This window comes from Schistocerca piceifrons, chromosome 7 (assembly GCF_021461385.2).
Source record: "Schistocerca piceifrons isolate TAMUIC-IGC-003096 chromosome 7, iqSchPice1.1, whole genome shotgun sequence".
NCBI classification, from domain to species: Eukaryota; Metazoa; Arthropoda; class Insecta; order Orthoptera; family Acrididae; genus Schistocerca; species Schistocerca piceifrons.
Genome location: NC_060144.1, coordinates 56,425,040 through 56,434,777, shown reverse-complemented (window position 1 = coordinate 56,434,777; position 9,738 = coordinate 56,425,040). Strand labels below are relative to the sequence as shown.

Genomic DNA, 9,738 nt, shown 5'->3' with positions numbered 1-9,738 from the left:
TATGTAAACTTCCGATATGCTAGAGGCCAGGCAATGACGCCTTGCCCTATTTAAATGCACCGCCACCCACAAATGTCTTGCACATTCCACCATAGTAGAAATATTATTACATGTTAGGTGATTTTTCAGTACTTTTGGGTAAATATACGCACTGTAAGCTGATGCTTAAAGCCGATGCAGATGAACTGTCATGAAGCGATCAGACAAAACATCCTTTTGCGTTCAGAGTTTTCCATAGTCGAATGGTTACCGTTTCTACCTTCGCTGCTGGAGGACAGGGGTTCGATTCCTTATACTTTCTCAGATTTTTTCCTGAGGTAGGCAGCTCTGGAACGGCGTCCACTCAGCTTTGTGAGATCAAATGAGGAGCAACTTGAATAAAGAAGCAGTGGCATCATCAGGACTCATCTACTGACAGTAGCAGCTGGAGGGGAAGGCGACCTCCTGATCACCTGTTCCGCCATCGAAAATGGTTCCCCATTCCGCATTTTAGGCAGCAATCGGTCAGTCGGAAGAGGACAAATTCGTGAAGAGTGTTTAGTTTTAGTTCAGTTCAGAGTTATCGGTATTAAGTAAAACAAAAGTTAGCAATAAAAATACGAGGGTTAGAATTTTAATAGTGGCAACTATTTATTTACAGCTCGTACAAAACAGATACGTGTTTCAAAGTTTTATTGACTTTCAAAGTAGTCACCAGCATTGTGTATAACCCGTTTCCAGCGATGTGGAAGTCGTAGGATACTATATATTTACTAAGATGGTATCTGTTCTTTCGGACATGTCTGAAAGAACAGATACCATCTTAGTATATATATAGTTAAGGCTCACCGGTCACTTCACCATCTTCTTCTTCTGTGCGAATGCAAAAACAGTGCCCGAACTCTTACGGGAATCGGCAACGCGCCGCGAGTAATGAGTATAAGGGGCCGGGGCACTACGAATGTAGTGCGGGACAATACGTTGAGAATGTGGGTTTCGCGGGAGGCGCCCCAGAGATAAATCCCTGCAGTCACGCTATCCGCTGTGTCCTCGGTGGCTCAGATGGATAGAGCGTCTGCCATGTAAGCAGGAGGTCCCGGGTTCGAGTCCCGGTCGGGGCACACATTTTCACTTGTCCCCGTTGACGTATGTCAACGCCTGTAAGCAGCTAAGGGTGTTCATTTCATTGTAATTTCGTAGGATACTCTTAGCAGTGTCAGTTGTGTTAACAGTTCGAGCGGCGCGGTCTATTGCCCGACGAATTTGTAGCAGTTCTGAAGCAAAAGCCGTGAAGTTTTTCCTTCAGTTTAAAAATCGTGTTGAACTCACGAGGGCTTCAGTCAAGGAAGTACAGTAGGTGGTACAGCACATAGCATCCCCATCAGTCAAACAAATCAGTAACAGCTTGCACTGTACGTGCTTGAGCATTGCCTTTCAAAGTGATGGTCAGGTCCCGCAGAAAGTGTCATCACTTCTGTCTCTAAGCTGGTCGTAGGTTGTGTTCCAAATATGAGCTTCATAGAAACAGAAGTTATACACAATGGTGGTGACTACTTTGAAGGTCAGTAAAACTTTGAAACACGTATCTATTTTGTATGATCTGTAAATAAATAGCTGAGACTACTAAGGTTCCAGCCCTCGTATCTTGACTTTTGAATTGTAAATAACACAATGGACCAATTTACTAGTCGCAAAATACTGGTTGTGGCAAAAGTCTGGGTACAACTACATAAAAGTCGAACGGTGTGGGGAATCGTAATGGTGTCTGGTATGGAGTATCTGTAGGCGGGGACGCAACTCATAGGAGCTATGCCGACAACGGTGGCCGTCTCCAAGTCCGCCATCTTGGGTTACGTCTTTCAAATTGGAAGGAGGTCATGTGGCACATCATAATGGACTGCCTTTTTCTCAGGAACACACATGTGAAATCTGTTTTAAGAAATCTTTATTTGTGTAGGAGTAACGACCTGTTAAAACATGAAATTGCAAGGAGGTGATCAATTCACTTTGTTGTTTCAGGTGATCCACAATGGCAGTTGCACAGCAAGAATGCATTGGAATTGTGTTAATGAGCGGTGGACGAAGTACCAAAGCGATTGCTGCTGACTTCAGTGTGCGGTATCTCGAGAGAAATGACAATTCACGTATGAAAGTATTCAAATTACTGGACAAATTGAGTGCAACGTGCTCTGTGCTGGCCGAGCCACGCAGTGGACGTCCAAGAACAGCCGCCGACGAGGAGACAGCAACAAAATTGTGTCACAATTTGTGAAAAGCCCACATCGCAGTAGTCCCCGGTTGTCAGCAATATCCGGTATCAATTAGTATTCAGCACAGCGTGTGTTACGCACACAGTAACGGCACCCATACAAGTGATAGTTGCAACATCATTTCTCGGAGGATGAGCCTGATCAGTGGGTGCAGTTCGACGAATGGGCTCTGGGTCAGTATAATAGGAATTGAAACTTCATAGAACAGATGCTGTACAGTGACGAAGCTATTTTTTATGTGCAAGGAGAAGTAAAGAAACAGAATCAGTGTTACTTGTCAGATGCAAAACGCTCGTGGCTGGATCCTTGTAAAGATGCTGGTGGTGAAACATTAATGGTTTGGTACGGGCTTTGGGGCACTATAATCGTGGTTCCGGCGTTTGTTGATGGAATCTTGACTGAGGAGAGGTATCTTGACGTGCTCCGTGATTACGTGCTTCCAGCGCTGCTGAATCCGCAGGGTGATGTCCCAGTCCTCTTCCAGCAAGATGCTGCAACTTCCCATTCTGGTACTGACGTCGGACAGCTTCTGGATAAACAATTTGGAGGTCACTGGATAGATAGGAGGGGTCCTATCGAATGGCCACCATGGTCCCCTGATCTTACGCCTCTTGACTTTTATCAGTGGGGAAATTTCAAATCAATTGGTTATGAGACAAAAATCAACAATGTATCCCATGTATGCCGACATATCGGTGAGGCGTTGGGGCGGGGGGGGGGGGGGTAGGGGAGACGGGTGCCTCTGTTGACTCACAGAGTCTGCGACGTGTGCAGCAGGTCTGGCGGAAAAGACTTCGATTGTGTGTCTAGCGCAATGGAACTCATATTCAGCACATGCTGTAACGCCGACTATGGCAAGTGTCCTAAAGTTTAAAAGGTCATAACTCCTACACAAGCAAAGATATGTTAAAACTGATTTCACATGTGTATTCCTGAGAAAGAGACAGTTCAAAATGATATGGCACATGACTCCCTTCCAATCTGAGAAACCTATCCCAAATGGCAGATTTCAACATGACCACTGCTGTCGCCATAGCTCCTGTAAGTTCTGCCCCATGTATAGACACCTAATACCAGACACCATTATGAGTCAACACACAGTTTGACTTTTATAGTGGTGTATCCCGACTTTTGCTTCACCCTGTGCAGTAAGTTGTAAAACGCAGGAGTGAGTTTGAATCTGCATGTTTCAGAGGATTCATAGGTTCTGAGAAAGCTTTTGAAGACCATCGATATTTATAAAATATCTGTTGGGATACTTAAATACCGATCTTACAATATCGATAATAAAGACTCTGAAAAACCGCAACGTCAGAGTTTAGGATAAGACATTGACCTTCGATGCTGTCAAAAAAAAGCAAGACTTCTTGTTATCACCAATAATAGCTTTCTGCCGTTTGAAGGAATATTGCTGAACACTGCTCATAACGCTAACGCACCAGTGCAGCACATTTCCGACTTGTCAAACGAGGGGGGGGGGGGGGGAGGGGGGGCAAGGGGAAGAGCTATACTTTAAATTAATTAAGGCAGGAACATAGGAACAATAGCTATTATTCTAGCTAAGTATGGACCTATCATTGTTCATTCAGTTCGTGCTTTTGTAGTGTCAAATAGTCTACATCCGTATTGTTTGGAACTTTTTTTATCTACTACAAATGATAGTTCTAATTATTTAAGTACGTTTTCCATATATGTTATGTAGGACAACATTTTATCCATGTAAACATAGGTACTTATATAAAGGAAACCAACATAACAACAAACTAAGGTTTTAGATATGTTTGTGTTATGGCAGATCCCAAATAATTTTAGTCTTTTTGTTCGTTTCTTTGAAAGATAATTATTTTTGCGAGTACTGGATACTTTCAACACTCCTTTATTTTGAAACGGTCCGTGTTATCATTTAAGACGACCGCAAAATGATGCGGCACTGTAGGAATGTCGTATTCACCTGCGAGCAATGTGAGAGAGTTTATCGATCATTTCTTTTAACATTTACCAAGTAATGAAAGGCCTTAAAATGGACAAGAATTCGGTTCTCCATTAAATACCGACTGAGCAGTCGGTAAGACTCAATTTAAACTTGGATGATTACTGGAATCAACCAACAGGTACCAAAGCAGAGTTGTGGGATATTTAATGTTAATTATTGATGTAGATATTAAATAATAAATTGGTGTTGGACGTATTTGTATGTTGCTTTTGACGCCATTCTACAAAGTCATTATTTAACGTACATATTAAGAACATAGATCTTTTGGTGTCGTTTATTATCGGTCAAGGATGTTTAGATGTCGATGATGAAATCAAAATCGGCACCTAAATTCTCCAACCTCGCACATCCCTAATGACAGCCGTTGAGTAACAAAGCGTTCATTCATCCTGCGTTGCTTTACTGAAGAACACAAGTAATGTCATTGCAATTGCTTCCATCAGACTTCAACAGGATAGCTAGAAATTCAGAACTGGAAAAGGAGTCACACAAGAGCAACGTATGAACGAAACTGGTCTAAGCAGTCCTTAAATTTGAAAAACTTAGAAAGAATACGTGATGATTGAAATATCTTAACTGCTTTCATTTTGCTAACCATCCTCTGGTGCTTTCTTAACGTTAAGTCAGTATGTACTACACTGTCCAGTCAGATTAATGTGACCCTCTTTCAAAAGCGTGAGATAACAACTTTTGCAGTGCAGACGGTTGCGAGAGCTGCAGGAAGAGAGTCAGTGAGTGTCTGGAAGGTAGCGACAAGAATGTGGAACCGTGCCGGGTCCAGTACCGCGCCCAGCTGCGCTAGCTTGCGTCGGCAGAGGATCCGTGGAGCGAACAACCCGGTCGAGGTGGTCCTACAGATTCGCGACTGCGTTTGAATGCGGGTTGTTTTGTGATCAGGGGATTACGGTAAACACAGTCTGCTGCCCTTCGAACCACGCACGAACACTGCGAGCTGTGTGGCACGTTTTATTGTTACGATGGTAGATGCCATCGTGCCGAAGGAAAACCAACTGAATATAAAGGCGGATATGGCACTCAAGGATAGATATATACCTTTGTTCATCCACTGTGCCATCTATAATGACTAGAGGACCAAGGAAACGCCACGCAAACATTCCCCAGACCATAGCGCTCCCTCCTCCGGTCTTGACCCTTCTGAAGATTAAGGTTTTTAACATGGCTGTCAATCAGCGACTGTTGTATAATACAAAATTTTGAAAAACACAGCCCTCCGTCGCGAACACAATTAATTTGTGTTGACTGTAGCGGAGGACACACGGCAGCCCCTAGTGGCTTGCACCTCTGTTGCATTTTATTTTAATTCTGACTTTAAATACGAACATTTTTAGGTTAGGCTTTACCGTGACTGTTATTGACATTAAATGAAACAACAAGTTTACTGTTACCAGTCACCGTTTTATTTATTTCCACGACTCGTTTCAAAGGTTTAAACCTCCATCATCGGGTGGATTTACATTAGTTACTATGACATTTGTGTGTGTGTTGTGTTACGATTTTTTGGAGGAACTTGAGGCACTGCATAGTGAAGAAACAAGACACTATTTCAGAACATGGTTTTGGATTTCTTCTGACAAAAAAATAAACTGATGTCTGATGGTAAACATAAAATAAGTAAACTAGAGTACCTCCAGTAGCCACAGGTTCAGAGGAAATCCAAAACCATGTTCTGAAATAGTGTCTTGTTTCTCCACTAGGCAGTGCCACAAGTTCCTCCAAAAAATCGTAACACAACACACACACACACACAAATGTCACGCTAACTAATGTAAATCCACCCGATGATGGAGGTTTAAACCTTTGAAACGCGTTGTGGAAATAAATAAAACGGTGACTGGTAACAGTAAACTTGTTGTTTCAATTAATTCTGACACTCTGACACTGTCAGGTATGAGCGCAGCTTTCGTATTTTTTGGTACGTTATACTGTAACATTTAGTTTTAACTTCTGAAGGTCGTTGCAGGGTGTCTGCTTTTAGACGTGTAACGCCGATGAAGCATAAAATGTGTGTCATCTGAAAAGGCCACCTGTCGACAGTCAGTGGACGTCCAGCTGCGCTAATGGCGAGTAAATACCAGCCTCTTTTTTGCCGATTAACAGCAGTCAGGATGGGTGCATGAACCAGGCGCCTGTTGCGGAGGGCCACACGCAGCAAAGTCCATTGGACGGTCGTTGAGAAGATATTATTGGTAGCCCCTTGGTTCATCTGGGCGGTCAGTTGTTCAACAGTTGTAAGTATATCCGCCCGTTCACGTCTCCGCAGCCGGCCGCGGTGGTCTCGCGGTTCTAGGCGCGCAGTCCGGAACCGTGCGACTGCTACGGTCGCAGGTTCGAATCCTGCCTCGGGCATGGATGTGTGAGATGTCCTTAGGTTAGTTAGGTTTAAGTAGTTCTAAGTTCTAGGGGACTGATGACCACAGCAGTTGAGTCCCATGGTGCTCAGAGCCATTTTTTCACGTCTCCGCAGCCGTCGTTCAGCCCTAAAGTATGGCCTGCGCTGCACCGCTGTTCCCTCCTCGCAGGCCATTTTTCCACGCACGGTATATTTTAACATCTGCATCTACATCTGCAAGCCTCCTAATGGTGTGTGGCGGAGGGTACTTTCGGTACCACTATCTGATCCCTCCAACCCTGTTCCACTCGCGAGTAGTGCGTGGGAAGAATGATTGTCCGTAAGCCCCTGTATTGACTAATTTCTGGAATTTTCTCCTCGTGGTCAATACGCGAGATGTATGTGGAGAGGAAGTAATAAGTGGTCCGACTGCTAGTAAAAAGTTCTGTGTCGAAATTTCAATAGTAAATCTCTCCTTGAGGCACAACGCCTTTCTTGTAACATCTGCCGGCCGAGCGGTTCTAGGCGCTTCAGTCCGGAACCGCCCGACTGCTACGGTCGCAGGTTCGAATCCTGCCTCGGGCATGGATGTGTGTGATGTCCTTAGGTTAGTTAGGTTTAAGTAGTTCTAAGTTCTAGGGGACTGATGACCTCAGATGTTAAGTCCCATATTGCTCAGAACCATTTTTGTAACATCTGCCTGTGGAGTTTGGTTCAGATGGTTCAAATGGCTCTGCGCACTATGCGACTTAACTTCTGACGTCATCAGTCGCCTAGAACTTAGAACTAATTAAACCTAACTAACCTAAGGACATCACACACATCCATTCCCGAGGCAGGATTCGAACACGCGACCGTAGCGGTCGCTCGGGTCCAGACTGTAGCGCCTAGAACCGCACGGTCACTCCGGACGGCATTGTGGAGTTTGTTTAGCATTTCCATAACACTCGCTTTCCAACTGAACGGTCCCGTGACGAAAGTCGCCGCTTTCGTTGGATCTTCTCTACCTCCCCTGATAGGGATCCGAGATGGATAAACAGTACTCAATAATCGTGCGAAGAAGCGTCTTATAAGCCACTTCTTTTGTAGATCAGTTACATTTCCTTAAGATTCTTCCGGTGGTGTCCACTTTTCCCATTATTTCTTTTATATGGTCATTCCACTTGAGGTCGCTCTGCATAGTTACGCCCGGATACACTACTGGCCATTAAAATTGCTACACCAAGAAGAAATGCAGATGATAAACGGGTATTCTTTGGACAAATATATTATACTAGAACTGACATGTGATTACATTTTCATGCAATTTGGGTGCATACATCCTGAGAAATCAGTACCCAGAACAACCACCTTTGACCGTGATAACGGCCTTGACACGCCTGGGCATTGAGTCAAACAGAGCTGGCATGACGTGTATAGGTACAGCTGACCATGCAGCTTCAACACGATACCACAGTTCATCAAGAGTAGTGACTGGCGTATTGTACGAGCCAGTTGCTCGGCCAGCATTCACCACACGTTTTCAATTAGTGAGAGATCTGGAGAATGTGCTGGCCAGGGCAGCTGTCGAACATTTTCTGTATCCAGAAAGGCCCGCACAGGACCTGCAACATGCGGTCGTGCACTATCCTGCTGAAATGTAGGGTTTCGCAGGGATCGAATGAAGGGTAGCGCCACGTGTCGTAACACATGTGAAATGTAAGGTCCACTGTTCAATGTGCCGTCAATGCGAACAAGAGGTGACTGAGACATGTAACCAACGGCATCCCATCACGGCGGGTGATACGGCGATACGCGGGTGATATGGCGATGACGAATACAAGCTTCCAATGTGCGTTCGCCGCGATGTCGCCAAACACGGATGCGACCATCATGATGCTGTAAACAGAACCTGGATTCATCCGAAAAAATGACGTTTTGCCATTCGTGCACCCAGGTTCGTCGTTGAGTAGACCGTCGCAGGCGCTCCTGTCTGTGATGCAGCGTCAACGGTAACCGCAGCCGTGGTCTCCGAGCTGATAGTTCATGCTGCTGCAAACGTCGTCGAACTCTTAGTGCAGATGGTTGTTGTCTTTCAAACGTCCCCATCTGTTGACTAAGGGATCGAGACGTGGCTGCACGATCCGTTACAACCATGCAGATAAGATGCCTGTCATCTCGACTGCTAGTGATACGAGACCGTTGGGATACAGCACGGCGTTCCGTATTACCCTCCTCAACCCACCGATTCCATATTCTGCTAACAGTCATTGGATCTCGACCAAGGCGAGCAGCAATGCCGCGATACGATAAACCGCAATCGCGATAGGCTACAATCCGGTCTTTATCAAAGACAGGACCATGATGGTACGCAATTCTCCTCCTTACACCAGGCAACGCCGGTCAACTGCCGTTTGTGTATGAGAAATCGGTTGGAAACTTTCCTCATGTCAGCACGTTCTAGGTGTCGCCAACCTTGTGTGAATGCTCTGAAAAGCTAATCATTTGCATATCACAGCATCTTCTTCCTGTCGGTTAAATTTCGCTTCTGTAGCACGTCATGTTCGTGATGTAGCAATTTTAATGGCTAGTAGTGTATTTTACGGCAGAGGCTGTCTCCAGCTGTTTGTCATCAATAGTGTCGCTGTACAGTAGTGGATTTCTTTTCCTATGTATGCGCAATATGTTACATTTATTTAAGTACAGTGTCAACTGGCAGAGCCTACACCATTCATCAATTCTCTGCAGGTCTTTCTGCAAATTCTTGCTATCTTCTGGCGTTTCTAATTTGGTATAGACAACTGCATCATCTGCGAAAAGCCTTGAAAAGCATCCGGTCATTTATATATACTGAAAACAGAAACTGTCCTATCACAATTCCCTATGGTACTCCGGATGTTACAAAAATAGTTCACATGGCTCTAAGCACTATGGGACTTAATATCTGAGGTCATCAGTCCCTCAGACTCATAACTACTTAAACCTAACTAAGCTAAGAACTTCACACACATCCATGCCCCAGGCAGGATGCAAACCTGCAACCGTAGCGGCAGCGCAGTTCCAGACTGAAGTGCCCAGAACGGCTCGGCCACAGCGGCCGGACCGGATACTACCTTTACATTTGTCGATTTAGTTCCGCAGTGTTCGCATGATCACCGACTTGTTGA

At 44.9% G+C, this 9,738-nt stretch overlaps 1 non-coding gene across 1 annotated transcript; it reads left to right on the top strand.

Annotated features, from left to right (window-relative positions):
• The first annotated feature begins 1,026 nt into the window (after window positions 1-1,026).
• On the top strand, window positions 1,027-1,100 carry Trnat-ugu. Its single transcript has one exon. It is a non-coding gene; the product is annotated as a tRNA-Thr (tRNA).
• The last annotated feature ends 8,638 nt before the right edge of the window (window positions 1,101-9,738 follow it).